General features: G+C 58.3%; 1 long non-coding RNA gene and 7 other non-coding genes across 8 annotated transcripts in view; all 8 read left to right on the top strand.

Moving 5' to 3' along the window:
• Nucleotides 1-1,656: 1,656 nt before the first annotated feature.
• The window catches only part of LOC148646617 (uncharacterized), a 43,500-nt gene continuing 27,292 nt past the window's right edge, over nt 1,657-17,864 (top strand). The window contains exon 1 of the long non-coding RNA XR_015927558.1: nt 1,657-1,901. This is a non-coding gene — a long non-coding RNA (uncharacterized LOC148646617). The remainder of the gene's footprint in view (nt 1,902-17,864) is intronic.
• LOC148646637 (U2 spliceosomal RNA) lies at nt 4,669-4,859 on the top strand. The gene has a single exon (XR_015927837.1). It is a non-coding gene; the product is annotated as a U2 spliceosomal RNA (small nuclear RNA).
• LOC148646636 (U2 spliceosomal RNA) lies at nt 6,714-6,904 on the top strand. The gene has a single exon (XR_015927836.1). It is a non-coding gene; the product is annotated as a U2 spliceosomal RNA (small nuclear RNA).
• LOC148646635 (U2 spliceosomal RNA) lies at nt 8,764-8,954 on the top strand. Its single transcript, XR_015927840.1, has one exon. It is a non-coding gene; the product is annotated as a U2 spliceosomal RNA (small nuclear RNA).
• Nucleotides 10,808-10,998, top strand: LOC148646634 (U2 spliceosomal RNA). Its single transcript, XR_015927835.1, has one exon. It is a non-coding gene; the product is annotated as a U2 spliceosomal RNA (small nuclear RNA).
• Nucleotides 12,853-13,043, top strand: LOC148646633 (U2 spliceosomal RNA). Its single transcript, XR_015927834.1, has one exon. It is a non-coding gene; the product is annotated as a U2 spliceosomal RNA (small nuclear RNA).
• On the top strand, nt 14,890-15,080 carry LOC148646632 (U2 spliceosomal RNA). Its single transcript, XR_015927833.1, has one exon. It is a non-coding gene; the product is annotated as a U2 spliceosomal RNA (small nuclear RNA).
• LOC148646631 (U2 spliceosomal RNA) lies at nt 16,939-17,129 on the top strand. Its single transcript, XR_015927832.1, has one exon. It is a non-coding gene; the product is annotated as a U2 spliceosomal RNA (small nuclear RNA).

Genomic DNA, 17,864 nt, shown 5'->3' with positions numbered 1-17,864 from the left:
GTTTATTTCACACTGCTCAACCGCGGGTCTCTTCCCAGACCATTTCATTTTCTGTGCATAATAATAATAATAATAATTAATAATAATTGCTTACACTTATATAGCGCTTTTCTGGACCCCTCAACCTCCACCAATGTGCAGCATCCACCTGCATCCATAATAACGTGCAAGTACGATGATTCAGTCACTGCCAAAGGATATTTTCATTTTATTTTCAATGAGATTAAAAATGAACGTGACTATCTATTTCTTTCAAGGTAACGTCAATATCAGAAGCCTTTCTTTATATCACTTTGCAGATCAATCCATAATTTTCTAACCACAGGACATAAAATTCTTATAGACAAGAGTTGTAAATAGTATTCGAAATGATACCCGAGGGAAAAGAGTGTTATCTTTTAGCTCAAACATATTACCTGTTAACAGGTAAAACAGAAGTAAAAAGGGTAAAAGGTGCTTAAATTCTAGTTTTTAAAGCGCTGCATATTTTACTACATAGAGGTGTCATGCTATACTTCATAATTTATAAGCGGCACAACTCATATTTTAAATAAATCTGTGTTTATATTTAAAACTGAAATGAGGAATTTAATTCACGTTCCCAACCTTTGTTCCATAAAGAAGACAGTTCATATGACAATTCTATATTCAAATGTTAGAAGTGAAATCTGGATTCAGCTGAGTACCAGTATAAAATTCAGGATCACCGACTAGCTACTACACTATATTTGATGCCGGAAACACAAACACAATAAAGTGCAAATTGAACAACATATTTTTAGAAAAATCATTTCATTAAATAGTGAGTTTATTGTAATTTGTCAGCAACGATCTTATTGGTATTATGAAGCACCAGAAGCCCTTATCTCAATGGCTACCAGTTACTGACCTGAGGTCAGCTGGCACATTGGAAGCCAGAGAGATGCTTGTGGTGCTTTTACGTGAAAAAATAAAATGACAGCACAAAATGACTATGTCGTCATGTGTTTCCTGTGTGTACTGTTTCCCAGAACATACTATAAATAAGGTCTCTATAAATTGAGGGGCATGTGAATTTTAACGACCTCCATTTCAATCATTTGAATAACCTTTTTTGCAATACTTTCGCAGTACTGCTTTTAAAATCTGCTTGGATAACACCGGTGGGGCAGGCGTTGACAAGTCTCCATGAAGACAGATATGTATTGAAGCATCGTGTTTATATGTGCGGGCGATAGCTCTTCTGACGAAATTTCACTGGTGACGCGTGATTTTCTTTTTCCTCGGCGGCCGGAAGAGGTTCGGGTTTGGCGTTTTTCCACCCCCGTGACCCAGCTGTGCTACTAGGGGGGATACCGACATTTCCTTCTCTTCGGGTACGTTATTTTTCTAATTTCTAACGGGTTTTTTTTTAGAATTGCAGGCTAGAACCTCCACATTTCCGGGGGTTTTCTGGAGCTGCGACAGCAAAATTGTTATGGACGGAAATAAGAAATTCGTTCGGGAGTCAAAAGCGCACGTTGACATTTCAGGCATGTTTTTTTTTACTTTTCGTGTGTAAAAACCGGGCGCGGTCCTGAATATCAGTGCGTGATAAATCCAGGTGATAGGCTCGAGATGCTCAGGAGACACCTGCAGGTGTGCTTGTTACCGGCCAATCACAGGCCGAGAGGTACTGAGCCCTCCTCCCGCTCCCTGCCCATTGGCTGGACGAGCCGACGGACGCTCTCTATTGGCTGGCGGTGGGGGGTGGGCCTCGCGTGGAAGCGCTGAGGGTGGGAAGGGCTAGGCGTGCGCGAGAGCAGTGGAGCGAGATCGTCTGTGGCGTCGAGTTAATTGGAAGCGCGAATTGTAATTAAAATTATTGTAAAATATTGACGGAGAGGAAGACGAGGCCGACTCGACAGACGGACGAAAAACAGGTAAAGAAACGCGTTTCTTCAAATAAACAAACCAGCTCCCACGGGCGGGATGATAGTTTTAAAAAAAACGATTTAATTGAGAGACCCCAAGCGGCGTCCGGTGACCAGGCCTCCCGCCGCGCCAGCGGGCCTGGTTTGAGTCTGGACCCGCGGTGAAGCCGAGCTCCCCGGGCGGAGGGCTGGAGGCTTAGCGGCCCGGCCGGGTTCTGCTGCGGCCGGGCCGCCGAGGGAGCGGGCCCCGGCTCGGCTGCTCCTGAGCCCACGGCCCCCGGGCCCGACCTTGACCCCGGCCCGGCCTCTCCGCCTCCCCTGGACCCGGCGCGTCCCGTCCGAGAGGTGCAGGTAGGGAGCTGCGTCAGCAGGCGAGGCTGCAAAGGTACAGGAAAGTTTATTTTCTTGTGAAAAGAGAAGGAATCCGAATTTTACGGGTTTTAACTCGGGACTAAAACCCAGTTTAGTTGGGCTTTGCGTTAGTTTGCACCATTTTCTGTTTTCGACCTCTTTTAGCTCGGTTTCTGTTTGGTATTATTATTCTTGTGCGCACTCCGAACTGGTAGAGAGGGGGAGAGTTTATTTGCCGTTTATCCGTGTTTTGGTTGGGGTTCGTGTGTTTGAGGCGTTGTCTCTGGCCGTGCGCGGTGCAGTAGACGAGGGGGGGCCCTGCCGGGCCTGGTTTAATTGCAGCTCCTCCAGCGCCATGGACAGGGGGCCAGTTCCCAGTTCCACTGGAGTCGGTCTGATGGGGCTCTTTTTGTGGGGCGGTGTTATTTCAGGGCTCAGGGAAATAAGGCCGCTTCTATTGATCATTAAACCTTGAAGCAACAGGTTACTCATCACCAATGTTTTCAAGAAATCTCTCTATGAAACGGACTCGGTTCATCCTGCAGAATCCTTCCCAGCCATGGCCCCAACAGCACAATCCAGTAAAGCAAACTGAGACAAAACAGTGCTCAATTGCCCAGCTCCTAGTTCCTCCTCTCATGGGTGCAACAAAAGGAGCATACACACTAATCTAATACACACTCACTTTAAGGCCCAAGAAGGCTTGTATTGATCATTAACCTTTAAAGCAACAGGTTGCTCTGGCAGAGGGGTCGTTTGGGTAATTCAGGGCAGGAGAATGAGAGGTTTTGAGGGTCAGTCTGCAGTCTGAGAATCTGTAGATTTTATTTTACTTTAATTTTTTGTTTTGTTTAATGTAAATATCATTACTTTTATTTGCTAAGGCAACACTGATTGTACCCATTGGTCATGCTAATAAAGCACCTTGAATTGAATTGATCACACTGTATTGAAACGAGGTGATAAGGCCGGCAGGAAAGAGCACAATGCCTTTGGAGTCTGGGGGCGGGGCTCAGCCCAGCGCGTTGACGTTGTTTGAATGGGGCGATAACGGCCAGCAGGAGAGAGCCGGGTGTCTTGGCGGGTGGGGGTGGGGCTCAGCCCCAGGTGAGCTGCACAGACACTGACTGAAATCCTTGTGCGGAGTCCCAACTAGTAGAGAGTTTATTTGCCGTCTGTGCGTGTTGGTTGGGGTTCGTACGTGCGGTGTCGTCTCGGTCTGCGGGGCCTGGTTTACGCACCGAGACCGACGGATTTCAAAACGGCCTTTTCCCTCGGCCCGTAAGACTGCTAGACGGCCACCAGCAGTTACCCAAAGACCGCTGCTAAACAGCCAGGCCTCTTGAGACTGATGAGGTGCAGCCACGTCTTTCCTGGTGCTTTGCCGTCAGAGGATATAAATGACGGGGCTCCTAGCCCTGCCGTATCTCCTTGTGTTATTTGTTGCGTAAATCCTGTAAATTGTCAATTGTTGTATTCTGCTCTAACCTTAATTTTGTGGGGCGGTGTCACTTCAAGGCTCAAGAAGGCTTGTATTGATCATTAACCCTTAAAGCAACAGGTTGCTCTGGCAGAGGGGTCGTTTGGGTAATTCAGGGCAGGCGAGGGTCGAGGTGTCGGGGGTCAGTCTGCAGTCTGGGAGATCACAGTGTATTGAAATGAGGTGATAAGGCTGGCAAGAAAGAGCACAATGCCTTTGCAGTCTGGGAGCGGGGCTCAGCCCGTTTACCTGGCGCTAATTCAGTTAGCGGGGTGGTGTTCCTGGTGCTGCTCGCTCAGCTTGCAGGCGGAGTGTTGAGGCTGGACGGCTTTGTTTTTGCTGCGGTGACGAGGGCCCCAGCAGTGCCCCGGGGAAGGTTCTCTGACCCCGGGGAGCCGGGCCGTGCAGTGTGCAGACTGTCCACCGGGGGCGGCGGGAGCCGCACTCTCACTCCCCTGCAGCAGAGGCTGCTTGTGTGAAACACGGGGCCGTTCTGGGGAGAAGCTGCGAGTGGCGCTGACAAAGCGGTAGCTCGCGCGGGCCGTCGGGGGCCGGGGTCTGGGTTAGCGGGACGCCGAGCGTGCTGCGCGCCGAGCTGGGAGCTGGCTGCGGCTCTTCCTCTGCCGAGTCCGAGGGAGCTCCTCCCCGGCTCACAGGAGAGGGTGACGTCACGGCAGTCGGGGGAGGGGGGAGGCCTAGCAGAGCAGCTGCCTGCCTGCCTGCCCTCGCCTTGTGGGATAGCTGCTGTAGCCGGTGCTGGCTTCGCCGCAAAGGGGCTCCTGGCGGCCGAAGCCGCCCTCTGTCCCGGTGTGGAGCGGGCTGCCCCAGGGCTCCGTGCGCGTGTGGGCCTGCCGGCTCTGTGCTGGGAAGGGGAGGGCCCCCTCCCCTCCGAGCCCGCGTCCCCCGTCAGGGAGGGGGGACCCTCAGACAAGGCCGGGGCCCGGCATCGCTTCTCGGCCTTTTGGCTAAGATCAAGTGTAGTATCTGTTCTTATCAGTTTAATATCTGATACGTCCCCTATCTGGGGACCATATATTAAATTGATTTTTGGAACAGGGAGATGGAATAGGGGCTTGCTCCGTCCACTCCACGCATCGACCTGGTATTGCAGTACCTCCGGGAACGGTGCACCTCCCCACCCAGGGAGAAAACCCGCAGTGAAAGACAGACAGAGACACGAGTGGCGTCCTTGGGGAGCCTCGGAGTCGGGGTGCTCCGGTGCAGGAAGAGGAGGGCAGGCTTTTCTCGGGGTGAACGACGGAAGCGCTTTCAGCGCCTTTCTCTCTGTGTCTGAGCTGTGTCGGGGGCGGCTGCTGGCGGGCTCAAGGGGCTCCGTCTGTAGGAAGCGCAGGAGCCGTTTACCCCCTAGGGCGCCCCGACACTGCTGGTGGCCACTGGCACCCGAGGACATCCTTGGAAGGCCGTTTTGCGGAGAGATGTGGTTTGGGAGGGGGGGGATTCTCGCGTCGTTAGCCCTTCAAGCAGCAGGTTGCTCTGGCAGGGGGGTCATTTGAATAGTTGAGCTCAGGAGGAAGAGAGTCGTTGAGGCTCAGTCTGGGAGCAGGGCTCAGCCCAGCGCGTTGACGTTGTGTTTGAATGGGGCGATAACGGCCAGCAGGAGAGAGCAGGGTGTCTTGGCGGGTGGGGGTGGGGCTCAGCCCCAGGTGAGCTGCACAGACACTGACTGAAATCCTTGTGCGGAGTCCCAACTAGTAGAGAGTTTATTTGCCGTCTGTGCGTGTTGGTTGGGGTTCGTACGTGCGGTGTCGTCTCGGTCTGCGGGGCCTGGTTTACGTACCGAGACCGACGGATTTCAAAACGGCCTTTTCCCTCGGCCCGTAAGACTGCTAGACGGCCACCAGCAGTTACCCAAAGACCGCTGTTAAACAGTCAGGCCTCTTGAGACTGATGAGGTGCAGCCACGTCTTTCCTGGTGCTTTGCCGTCAGAGGATATAAATGACAGGGCTCCTAGCCCTGCCGTATCTCCTTGTGTTATTTGTTGCGTAAATCCTGTAAATTGTCAATTGTTGTATTCTGCTCTGACCTTAATTTTGGGGGGCGGTGTCACTTCAAGGCTCAAGATGGCTTGTATTGATCATTAACCCTTAAAGCAACAGGTTGCTCTGGCAGAGGGGTCGTTTGGGTAATTCAGGGCAGGCGAGGGTCGAGGTGTCGGGGGTCAGTCTGCAGTCTGGGAGATCACAGTGTATTGAAATGAGGTGATAAGGCTGGCAAGAAAGAGCACAATGCCTTTGCAGTCTGGGAGCGGGGCTCAGCCCGTTTACCTGGCGCTAATTCAGTTAGCGGGGTGGTGTTCCTGGTGCTGCTCGCTCAGCTTGCAGGCGGAGTGTTGAGGCTGGACGGCTTTGTTTTTGCTGCGGTGACGAGGGCCCCAGCAGTGCCCCGGGGAAGGTTCTCTGACCCCGGGGAGCCGGGCCGTGCAGTGTGCAGACTGTCCACCGGGGGCGGCGGGAGCCGCACTCTCACTCCCCTGCAGCAGAGGCTGCTTGTGTGAAACACGGGGCCGTTCTGGGGAGAAGCTGCGAGTGGCGCTGACAAAGCGGTAGCTCGCGCGGGCCGTCGGGGGCCGGGGTCTGGGTTAGCGGGACGCCGAGCGTGCTGCGCGCCGAGCTGGGAGCTGGCTGCGGCTCTTCCTCTGCCGAGTCCGAGGGAGCTCCTCCCCGGCTCACAGGAGAGGGTGACGTCACGGCAGTCGGGGGAGGGGGGAGGCCTAGCAGAGCAGCTGCCTGCCTGCCTGCCTGCCTGCCCTCGCCTTGTGGGATAGCTGCTGTAGCCGGTGCTGGCTTCGCCGCAAAGGGGCTCCTGGCGGCCGAAGCCGCCCTCTGTCCCGGTGCGGAGCGGGCTGCCCCAGGGCTCCGTGCGCGTGTGGGCCTGCCGGCTCTGTGCTGGGAAGGGGAGGGCCCCCTCCCCTCCGAGCCCGCGTCCCCCGTCAGGGAGGGGGGACCCTCAGACAAGGCCGGGGCCCGGCATCGCTTCTCGGCCTTTTGGCTAAGATCAAGTGTAGTATCTGTTCTTATCAGTTTAATATCTGATACGTCCCCTATCTGGGGACCATATATTAAATTGATTTTTGGAACAGGGAGATGGAATAGGGGCTTGCTCCGTCCACTCCACGCATCGACCTGGTATTGCAGTACCTCCGGGAACGGTGCACCTCCCCACCCAGGGAGAAAACCCGCAGTGAAAGACAGACAGAGACACGAGTGGCGTCCTTGGGGAGCCTCGGAGTCGGGGTGCTCCGGTGCAGGAAGAGGAGGGCAGGCTTTTCTCGGGGTGAACGACGGAAGCGCTTTCAGCGCCTTTCTCTCTGTGTCTGAGCTGTGTCGGGGGCGGCTGCTGGCGGGCTCAAGGGGCTCCGTCTGTAGGAAGCGCAGGAGCCGTTTACCCCCTAGGGCGCCCCGACACTGCTGGTGGCCACTGGCACCCAAGGACATCCTTGGAAGGCCGTTTTGCGGAGAGATGTGGTTTGGGAGGGGGGGGATTCTCGCGTCGTTAGCCCTTCAAGCAGCAGGTTGCTCTGGCAGGGGGGTCGTTTGAATAGTTGAGCTCAGGAGGAAGAGAGTCGTTGAGGCTCAGTCTGGGAGCAGGGCTCAGCCCAGCGCGTTGACGTTGTGTTTGAATGGGGCGATAACGGCCAGCAGGAGAGAGCAGGGTGTCTTGGCGGGTGGGGGTGGGGCTCAGCCCCAGGTGAGCTGCACAGACACTGACTGAAACCCTTGTGCGCAGTCCCAACTAGTAGAGAGTTTATTTGCCGTCTGTGCGTGTTGGTTGGGGTTCGTACGTGCGGTGTCGTCTCGGTCTGCGGGGCCTGGTTTACGCACCGAGACCGACGGATTTCAAAACGGCCTTTTCCCTCGGACCGTAAGACTGCTAGACGGCCACCAGCAGTTACCCAAAGACCGCTGCTAAACAGCGAGGCCTCTTGAAACTGATGAGGTGCAGCCACGTCTTTCCTGGTGCTTTGCCGTCAGAGGATATAAATGACGGGGCTCCTAGCCCTGCCGTATCTCCTTGTGTTATTTGTTGCGTAAATCCTGTAAATTGTCAATTGTTGTATTCTGCTCTAACCTTAATTTTGTGGGGCGGTGTTACTTCAAGGCTCAAGACGGCTTGTATTGATCATTAACCCTTAAAGCGACAGGTTGCTCTGGCAGAGGGGTCGTTTGGGTAATTCAGGGCAGGCGAGGGTCGAGGTGTCGGGGGTCAGTCTGCAGTCTGGGAGATCACAGTGTATTGAAATGAGGTGATAAGGCTGGCAAGAAAGAGCACAATGCCTTTGCAGTCTGGGAGCGGGGCTCAGCCCGTTTACCTGGCGCTAATTCAGTTAGCGGTGGTGTCTTTCCCGGTGCTGCTTGCCCAGCTTGCGGGCGGAGTGTTGAGGCTGGACGGCTTTGTTTTTGCTGCGGTGACGAGGGCCCCAGCAGTGCCCCGGGGAAGGGTCTCTGACCCCGGGGAGCCGGGCCGTGCAGTGTGCAGACTGTCCACCGGGGGCGGCGGGAGCCGCACTCTCACTCCCCTGCAGCAGAGGCTGCTTGTGTGAAACACGGGGCCGTTCTGGGGAGAAGCTGCGAGTGGCGCTGACAAAGCGGTAGCTCGCGCGGGCCGTCGGGGGCCGGGGTCTGGGTTAGCGGGACGCCGAGTGTGCTGCGCGCCGAGCTCGGAGCTGGCTGCGGCTCTTCCTCTGCCGAGTCCGAGGGAGCTCCTCCCCGGCTCACAGGAGAGGGTGACGTCACGGCAGTCGGGGGAGGGGGGAGGCCTAGCAGAGCAGCTGCCTGCCTGCCTGCCTGCCTGCCTGCCCTCGCCTTGTGGGATAGCTGCTGTAGCCGGTGCTGGCTTCGCCGCAAAGGGGCTCCTGGCGGCCGAAGCCGCCCTCTGTCCCGGTGTGGAGCGGGCTGCCCCAGGGCTCCGTGCGCGTGTGGGCCTGCCGGCTCTGTGCTGGGAAGGGGAGGGCCCCCTCCCCTCCGAGCCCGCGTCCCCCGTCAGGGAGGGGGGACCCTCAGACAAGGCCGGGGCCCGGCATCGCTTCTCGGCCTTTTGGCTAAGATCAAGTGTAGTATCTGTTCTTATCAGTTTAATATCTGATACGTCCCCTATCTGGGGACCATATATTAAATTGATTTTTGGAACAGGGAGATGGAATAGGGGTTTGCTCCGTCCACTCCACGCATCGACCTGGTATTGCAGTACCTCCGGGAACGGTGCACCTCCCCACCCAGGGAGAAAACCCGCAGTGAAAGACAGACAGAGACACGAGTGGCGTCCTTGGGGAGCCTCGGAGTCGGGGTGCTCCGGTGCAGGAAGAGGAGGGCAGGCTTTTCTCGGGGTGAACGACGGAAGCGCTTTCAGCGCCTTTCTCTCTGTGTCTGAGCCGTGTCGGGGGCGGCTGCTGGCGGGCTCAAGGGGCTCCGTCTGTAGGAAGCGCAGGAGCCGTTTACCCCCTAGGGCGCCCCGACACTGCTGGTGGCCACTGGCACCCAAGGACATCCTTGGAAGGCCGTTTTGCGGAGAGATGTGGTTTGGGAGGGGGGGGATTCTCGCGTCGTTAGCCCTTCAAGCAGCAGGTTGCTCTGGCAGGGGGGTCGTTTGAATAGTTGAGCTCAGGAGGAAGAGAGTCGTTGAGGCTCAGTCTGGGAGCAGGGCTCAGCCCAGCGCGTTGACGTTGTTTGAATGGGGCGATAACGGCCAGCAGGAGAGAGCAGGGTGTCTTGGCGGGTGGGGGTGGGGCTCAGCCCCAGGTGAGCTGCACAGACACTGACTGAAACCCTTGTGCGCAGTCCCAACTAGTAGAGTTTATTTGCCGTCTGTGCGTGTTGGTTGGGGTTCGTACGTGCGGTGTCGTCTCGGTCTGCGGGGCCTGGTTTACGCACCGAGACCGACGGATTTCAAAACGGCCTTTTCCCTCGGCCCGTAAGACTGCTAGACGGCCACCAGCAGTTACCCAAAGACCGCTGCTAAACAGCCAGGCCTCTTGAGACTGATGAGGTGCAGCCACGTCTTTCCTGGTGCTTTGCCGTCAGAGGATATAAATGACGGGGCTCCTAGCCCTGCCGTATCTCCTTGTGTTATTTGTTGCGTAAATCCTGTAAATTGTCAATTGTTGTATTCTGCTCTAACCTTAATTTTGTGGGGCGGTGTCACTTCAAGGCTCAAGACGGCTTGTATTGATCATTAACCCTTAAAGCAACAGGTTGCTCTGGCAGAGGGGTCGTTTGGGTAATTCAGGGCAGGCGAGGGTCGAGGTGTCGGGGGTCAGTCTGCAGTCTGGGAGATCACAGTGTATTGAAATGAGGTGATAAGGCTGGCAAGAAAGAGCACAATGCCTTTGCAGTCTGGGAGCGGGGCTCAGCCCGTTTACCTGGCGCTAATTCAGTTAGCGGGGTGGTGTTCCTGGTGCTGCTTGCTCAGCTTGCAGGCGGAGTGTTGAGGCTGGACGGTTTTGTTTTTGCTGCGGTGACGAGGGCCCCAGCAGTGCCCCGGGGAAGGTTCTCTGACCCCGGGGAGCCGGGCCGTGCAGTGTGCAGACTGTCCACCGGGGGCGGCGGGAGCCGCACTCTCACTCCCCTGCAGCAGAGGCTGCTTGTGTGAAACACGGGGCCGTTCTGGGGAGAAGCTGCGAGTGGCGCTGACAAAGCGGTAGCTCGCGCGGGCCGTCGGGGGCCGGGGTCTGGGTTAGCGGGACGCCGAGTGTGCTGCGCGCCGAGCTCGGAGCTGGCTGCGGCTCTTCCTCTGCCGAGTCCGAGGGAGCTCCTCCCCGGCTCACAGGAGAGGGTGACGTCACGGCAGTCGGGGGAGGGGGGAGGCCTAGCAGAGCAGCTGCCTGCCTGCCTGCCTGCCTGCCTGCCCTCGCCTTGTGGGATAGCTGCTGTAGCCGGTGCTGGCTTCGCCGCAAAGGGGCTCCTGGCGGCCGAAGCCGCCCTCTGGCCCGGTGCGGAGCGGGCTGCCCCAGGGCTCGGTGCGCGTGTGGGCCTGCCGGCTCTGTGCTGGGAAGGGGAGGGCCCCCTCCCCTCCGAGCCCGCGTCCCCCGTAAGGGAGGGGGGACCCTCAGACAAGGCCGGGGCCGGCATCGCTTCTCGGCCTTTTGGCTAAGATCAAGTGTAGTATCTGTTCTTATCAGTTTAATATCTGATACGTCCCCTATCTGGGGACCATATATTAAATTGATTTTTGGAACAGGGAGATGGAATAGGGGCTTGCTCCGTCCACTCCACGCATCGACCTGGTATTGCAGTACCTCCGGGAACGGTGCACCTCCCCACCCAGGGAGAAAACCCGCAGTGAAAGACAGACAGAGACACGAGTGGCGTCCTTGGGGAGCCTCGGAGTCGGGGTGCTCCGGTGCAGGAAGAGGAGGGCAGGCTTTTCTCGGGGTGAACGACGGAAGCGCTTTCAGCGCCTTTCTCTCTGTGTCTGAGCCGTGTCGGGGGCGGCTGCTGGCGGGCTCAAGGGGCTCCGTCTGTAGGAAGCGCAGGAGCCGTTTACCCCCTAGGGCGCCCCGACACTGCTGGTGGCCACTGGCACCCAAGGACATCCTTGGAAGGCCGTTTTGCAGAGAGATGTGGTTTGGGAGGGGGGGGATTCTCGCGTCGTTAGCCCTTCAAGCAGCAGGTTGCTCTGGCAGGGGGGTCGTTTGAATAGTTGAGCTCAGGAGGAAGAGAGTCGTTGAGGCTCAGTCTGGGAGCAGGGCTCAGCCCAGCGCGTTGACGTTGTTTGAATGGGGCGATAACGGCCAGCAGGAGAGAGCAGGGTGTCTTGGCGGGTGGGGGTGGGGCTCAGCCCCAGGTGAGCTGCACAGACACTGACTGAAACCCTTGTGCGCAGTCCCAACTAGTAGAGTTTATTTGCCGTCTGTGCGTGTTGGTTGGGGTTCGTACGTGCGGTGTCGTCTCGGTCTGCGGGGCCTGGTTTACGCACCGAGACCGACGGATTTCAAAACGGCCTTTTCCCTCGGCCCGTAAGACTGCTAGACGGCCACCAGCAGTTACCCAAAGACCGCTGCTAAACAGCCAGGCCTCTTGAGACTGATGAGGTGCAGCCACGTCTTTCCTGGTGCTTTGCCGTCAGAGGATATAAATGACGGGGCTCCTAGCCCTGCCGTATCTCCTTGTGTTATTTGTTGCGTAAATCCTGTAAATTGTCAATTGTTGTATTCTGCTCTAACCTTAATTTTGTGGGGCGGTGTCACTTCAAGGCTCAAGACGGCTTGTATTGATCATTAACCCTTAAAGCAACAGGTTGCTCTGGCAGAGGGGTCGTTTGGGTAATTCAGGGCAGGCGAGGGTCGAGGTGTCGGGGGTCAGTCTGCAGTCTGGGAGATCACAGTGTATTGAAATGAGGTGATAAGGCTGGCAAGAAAGAGCACAATGCCTTTGCAGTCTGGGAGCGGGGCTCAGCCCGTTTACCTGGCGCTAATTCAGTTAGCGGGGTGGTGTTCCTGGTGCTGCTTGCTCAGCTTGCAGGCGGAGTGTTGAGGCTGGACGGTTTTGTTTTTGCTGCGGTGACGAGGGCCCCAGCAGTGCCCCGGGGAAGGTTCTCTGACCCCGGGGAGCCGGGCCGTGCAGTGTGCAGACTGTCCACCGGGGGCGGCGGGAGCCGCACTCTCACTCCCCTGCAGCAGAGGCTGCTTGTGTGAAACACGGGGCCGTTCTGGGGAGAAGCTGCGAGTGGCGCTGACAAAGCGGTAGCTCGCGCGGGCCGTCGGGGGCCGGGGTCTGGGTTAGCGGGACGCCGAGTGTGCTGCGCGCCGAGCTCGGAGCTGGCTGCGGCTCTTCCTCTGCCGAGTCCGAGGGAGCTCCTCCCCGGCTCACAGGAGAGGGTGACGTCACGGCAGTCGGGGGAGGGGGGAGGCCTAGCAGAGCAGCTGCCTGCCTGCCTGCCTGCCTGCCTGCCCTCGCCTTGTGGGATAGCTGCTGTAGCCGGTGCTGGCTTCGCCGCAAAGGGGCTCCTGGCGGCCGAAGCCGCCCTCTGTCCCGGTGTGGAGCGGGCTGCCCCAGGGCTCCGTGCGCGTGTGGGCCTGCCGGCTCTGTGCTGGGAAGGGGAGGGCCCCCTCCCCTCCGAGCCCGCGTCCCCCGTAAGGGAGGGGGGACCCTCAGACAAGGCCGGGGCCCGGCATCGCTTCTCGGCCTTTTGGCTAAGATCAAGTGTAGTATCTGTTCTTATCAGTTTAATATCTGATACGTCCCCTATCTGGGGACCATATATTAAATTGATTTTTGGAACAGGGAGATGGAATAGGGGCTTGCTCCGTCCACTCCACGCATCGACCTGGTATTGCAGTACCTCCGGGAACGGTGCACCTCCCCACCCAGGGAGAAAACCCGCAGTGAAAGACAGACAGAGACACGAGTGGCGTCCTTGGGGAGCCTCGGAGTCGGGGTGCTCCGTTGCAGGAAGAGGAGGGCAGGCTTTTCTCGGGGTGAACGACGGAAGCGCTTTCAGCGCCTTTCTCTCTGTGTCTGAGCCGTGTCGGGGGCGGCTGCTGGCGGGCTCAAGGGGCTCCGTCTGTAGGAAGCGCAGGAGCCGTTTACCCCCTAGGGCGCCCCGACACTGCTGGTGGCCACTGGCACCCAAGGACATCCTTGGAAGGCCGTTTTGCGGAGAGATGTGGTTTGGGAGGGGGGGGATTCTCGCGTCGTTAGCCCTTCAAGCAGCAGGTTGCTCTGGCAGGGGGGTCGTTTGAATAGTTGAGCTCAGGAGGAAGAGAGTCGTTGAGGCTCAGTCTGGGAGCAGGGCTCAGCCCAGCGCGTTGACGTTGTTTGAATGGGGCGATAACGGCCAGCAGGAGAGAGCAGGGTGTCTTGGCGGGTGGGGGTGGGGCTCAGCCCCAGGTGAGCTGCACAGACACTGACTGAAACCCTTGTGCGCAGTCCCAACTAGTAGAGTTTATTTGCCGTCTGTGCGTGTTGGTTGGGGTTCGTACGTGCGGTGTCGTCTCGGTCTGCGGGGCCTGGTTTACGCACCGAGACCTACGGATTTCAAAACGGCCTTTTCCCTCGGCCCGTAAGACTGCTAGACGGCCACCAGCAGTTACCCAAAGACCGCTGCTAAACAGCCAGGCCTCTTGAGACTGATGAGGTGCAGCCACGTCTTTCCTGGTGCTTTGCCGTCAGAGGATATAAATGACGGGGCTCCTAGCCCTGCCGTATCTCCTTGTGTTATTTGTTGCGTAAATCCTGTAAATTGTCAATTGTTGTATTCTGCTCTAACCTTAATTTTGTGGGGCGGTGTCACTTCAAGGCTCAAGACGGCTTGTATTGATCATTAACCCTTAAAGCAACAGGTTGCTCTGGCAGAGGGGTCGTTTGGGTAATTCAGGGCAGGCGAGGGTCGAGGTGTCGGGGGTCAGTCTGCAGTCTGGGAGATCACAGTGTATTGAAATGAGGTGATAAGGCTGGCAAGAAAGAGCACAATGCCTTTGCAGTCTGGGAGCGGGGCTCAGCCCGTTTACCTGGCGCTAATTCAGTTAGCGGGGTGGTGTTCCTGGTGCTGCTCGCTCAGCTTGCAGGCGGAGTGTTGAGGCTGGACGGCTTTGTTTTTGCTGCGGTGACGAGGGCCCCAGCAGTGCCCCGGGGAAGGTTCTCTGACCCCGGGGAGCCGGGCCGTGCAGTGTGCAGACTGTCCACCGGGGGCGGCGGGAGCCGCACTCTCACTCCCCTGCAGCAGAGGCTGCTTGTGTGAAACACGGGGCCGTTCTGGGGAGAAGCTGCGAGTGGCGCTGACAAAGCGGTAGCTCGCGCGGGCCGTCGGGGGCCGGGGTCTGGGTTAGCGGGACGCCGAGCGTGCTGCGCGCCGAGCTGGGAGCTGGCTGCGGCTCTTCCTCTGCCGAGTCCGAGGGAGCTCCTCCCCGGCTCACAGGAGAGGGTGACGTCACGGCAGTCGGGGGAGGGGGGAGGCCTAGCAGAGCAGCTGCCTGCCTGCCTGCCTGCCCTCGCCTTGTGGGATAGCTGCTGTAGCCGGTGCTGGCTTCGCCGCAAAGGGGCTCCTGGCGGCCGAAGCCGCCCTCTGTCCCGGTGCGGAGCGGGCTGCCCCAGGGCTCCGTGCGCGTGTGGGCCTGCCGGCTCTGTGCTGGGAAGGGGAGGGCCCCCTCCCCTCCGAGCCCGCGTCCCCCGTCAGGGAGGGGGGACCCTCAGACAAGGCCGGGGCCCGGCATCGCTTCTCGGCCTTTTGGCTAAGATCAAGTGTAGTATCTGTTCTTATCAGTTTAATATCTGATACGTCCCCTATCTGGGGACCATATATTAAATTGATTTTTGGAACAGGGAGATGGAATAGGGGCTTGCTCCGTCCACTCCACGCATCGACCTGGTATTGCAGTACCTCCGGGAACGGTGCACCTCCCCACCCAGGGAGAAAACCCGCAGTGAAAGACAGACAGAGACACGAGTGGCGTCCTTGGGGAGCCTCGGAGTCGGGGTGCTCCGGTGCAGGAAGAGGAGGGCAGGCTTTTCTCGGGGTGAACGACGGAAGCGCTTTCAGCGCCTTTCTCTCTGTGTCTGAGCTGTGTCGGGGGCGGCTGCTGGCGGGCTCAAGGGGCTCCGTCTGTAGGAAGCGCAGGAGCCGTTTACCCCCTAGGGCGCCCCGACACTGCTGGTGGCCACTGGCACCCGAGGACATCCTTGGAAGGCCGTTTTGCGGAGAGATGTGGTTTGGGAGGGGGGGGATTCTCGCGTCGTTAGCCCTTCAAGCAGCAGGTTGCTCTGGCAGGGGGGTCATTTGAATAGTTGAGCTCAGGAGGAAGAGAGTCGTTGAGGCTCAGTCTGGGAGCAGGGCTCAGCCCAGCGCGTTGACGTTGTGTTTGAATGGGGCGATAACGGCCAGCAGGAGAGAGCAGGGTGTCTTGGCGGGTGGGGGTGGGGCTCAGCCCCAGGTGAGCTGCACAGACACTGACTGAAATCCTTGTGCGGAGTCCCAACTAGTAGAGAGTTTATTTGCCGTCTGTGCGTGTTGGTTGGGGTTCGTACGTGCGGTGTCGTCTCGGTCTGCGGGGCCTGGTTTACGTACCGAGACCGACGGATTTCAAAACGGCCTTTTCCCTCGGCCCGTAAGACTGCTAGACGGCCACCAGCAGTTACCCAAAGACCGCTGTTAAACAGCCAGGCCTCTTGAGACTGATGAGGTGCAGCCACGTCTTTCCTGGTGCTTTGCCGTCAGAGGATATAAATGACAGGGCTCCTAGCCCTGCCGTATCTCCTTGTGTTATTTGTTGCGTAAATCCTGTAAATTGTCAATTGTTGTATTCTGCTCTGACCTTAATTTTGGGGGGCGGTGTCACTTCAAGGCTCAAGATGGCTTGTATTGATCATTAACCCTTAAAGCAACAGGTTGCTCTGGCAGAGGGGTCGTTTGGGTAATTCAGGGCAGGCGAGGGTCGAGGTGTCGGGGGTCAGTCTGCAGTCTGGGAGATCACAGTGTATTGAAATGAGGTGATAAGGCTGGCAAGAAAGAGCACAATGCCTTTGCAGTCTGGGAGCGGGGCTCAGCCCGTTTACCTGGCGCTAATTCAGTTAGCGGGGTGGTGTTCCTGGTGCTGCTTGCTCAGCTTGCAGGCGGAGTGTTGAGGCTGGACGGTTTTGTTTTTGCTGCGGTGACGAGGGCCCCAGCAGTGCCCCGGGGAAGGTTCTCTGACCCCGGGGAGCCGGGCCGTGCAGTGTGCAGACTGTCCACCGGGGGCGGCGGGAGCCGCACTCTCACTCCCCTGCAGCAGAGGCTGCTTGTGTGAAACACGGGGCCGTTCTGGGGAGAAGCTGCGAGTGGCGCTGACAAAGCGGTAGCTCGCGCGGGCCGTCGGGGGCCGGGGTCTGGGTTAGCGGGACGCCGAGCGTGCTGCGCGCCGAGCTGGGAGCTGGCTGCGGCTCTTCCTCTGCCGAGTCCGAGGGAGCTCCTCCCCGGCTCACAGGAGAGGGTGACGTCACGGCAGTCGGGGGAGGGGGGAGGCCTAGCAGAGCAGCTGCCTGCCTGCCTGCCTGCCTGCCTGCCCTCGCCTTGTGGGATAGCTGCTGTAGCCGGTGCTGGCTTCGCCGCAAAGGGGCTCCTGGCGGCCGAAGCCGCCCTCTGTCCCGGTGCGGAGCGGGCTGCCCCAGGGCTCCGTGCGCGTGTGGGCCTGCCGGCTCTGTGCTGGGAAGGGGAGGGCCCCCTCCCCTCCGAGCCCGCGTCCCCCGTCAGGGAGGGGGGACCCTCAGACAAGGCCGGGGCCCGGCATCGCTTCTCGGCCTTTTGGCTAAGATCAAGTGTAGTATCTGTTCTTATCAGTTTAATATCTGATACGTCCCCTATCTGGGGACCATATATTAAATTGATTTTTGGAACAGGGAGATGGAATAGGGGCTTGCTCCGTCCACTCCACGCATCGACCTGGTATTGCAGTACCTCCGGGAACGGTGCACCTCCCCACCCAGGGAGAAAACCCGCAGTGAAAGACAGACAGAGACACGAGTGGCGTCCTTGGGGAGCCTCGGAGTCGGGGTGCTCCGGTGCAGGAAGAGGAGGGCAGGCTTTTCTCGGGGTGAACGACGGAAGCGCTTTCAGCGCCTTTCTCTCTGTGTCTGAGCTGTGTCGGGGGCGGCTGCTGGCGGGCTCAAGGGGCTCCGTCTGTAGGAAGCGCAGGAGCCGTTTACCCCCTAGGGCGCCCCGACACTGCTGGTGGCCACTGGCACCCAAGGACATCCTTGGAAGGCCGTTTTGCGGAGAGATGTGGTTTGGGAGGGGGGGGATTCTCGCGTCGTTAGCCCTTCAAGCAGCAGGTTGCTCTGGCAGGGGGGTCGTTTGAATAGTTGAGCTCAGGAGGAAGAGAGTCGTTGAGGCTCAGTCTGGGAGCAGGGCTCAGCCCAGCGCGTTGACGTTGTGTTTGAATGGGGCGATAACGGCCAGCAGGAGAGAGCAGGGTGTCTTGGCGGGTGGGGGTGGGGCTCAGCCCCAGGTGAGCTGCACAGACACTGACTGAAACCCTTGTGCGCAGTCCCAACTAGTAGAGAGTTTATTTGCCGTCTGTGCGTGTTGGTTGGGGTTCGTACGTGCGGTGTCGTCTCGGTCTGCGGGGCCTGGTTTACGCACCGAGACCGACGGATTTCAAAACGGCCTTTTCCCTCGGACCGTAAGACTGCTAGACGGCCACCAGCAGTTACCC

This window comes from Lepisosteus platostomus, chromosome 16, assembly GCF_059453375.1.
Source record: "Lepisosteus platostomus isolate fLepPlt1 chromosome 16, fLepPlt1.hap1, whole genome shotgun sequence".
Lineage (NCBI taxonomy): Eukaryota > Metazoa > Chordata > Actinopteri > Semionotiformes > Lepisosteidae > Lepisosteus > Lepisosteus platostomus.
Note: the sequence above shows the minus strand (reverse complement) of the source record. Positions and strands in the feature narration are given on the sequence as shown.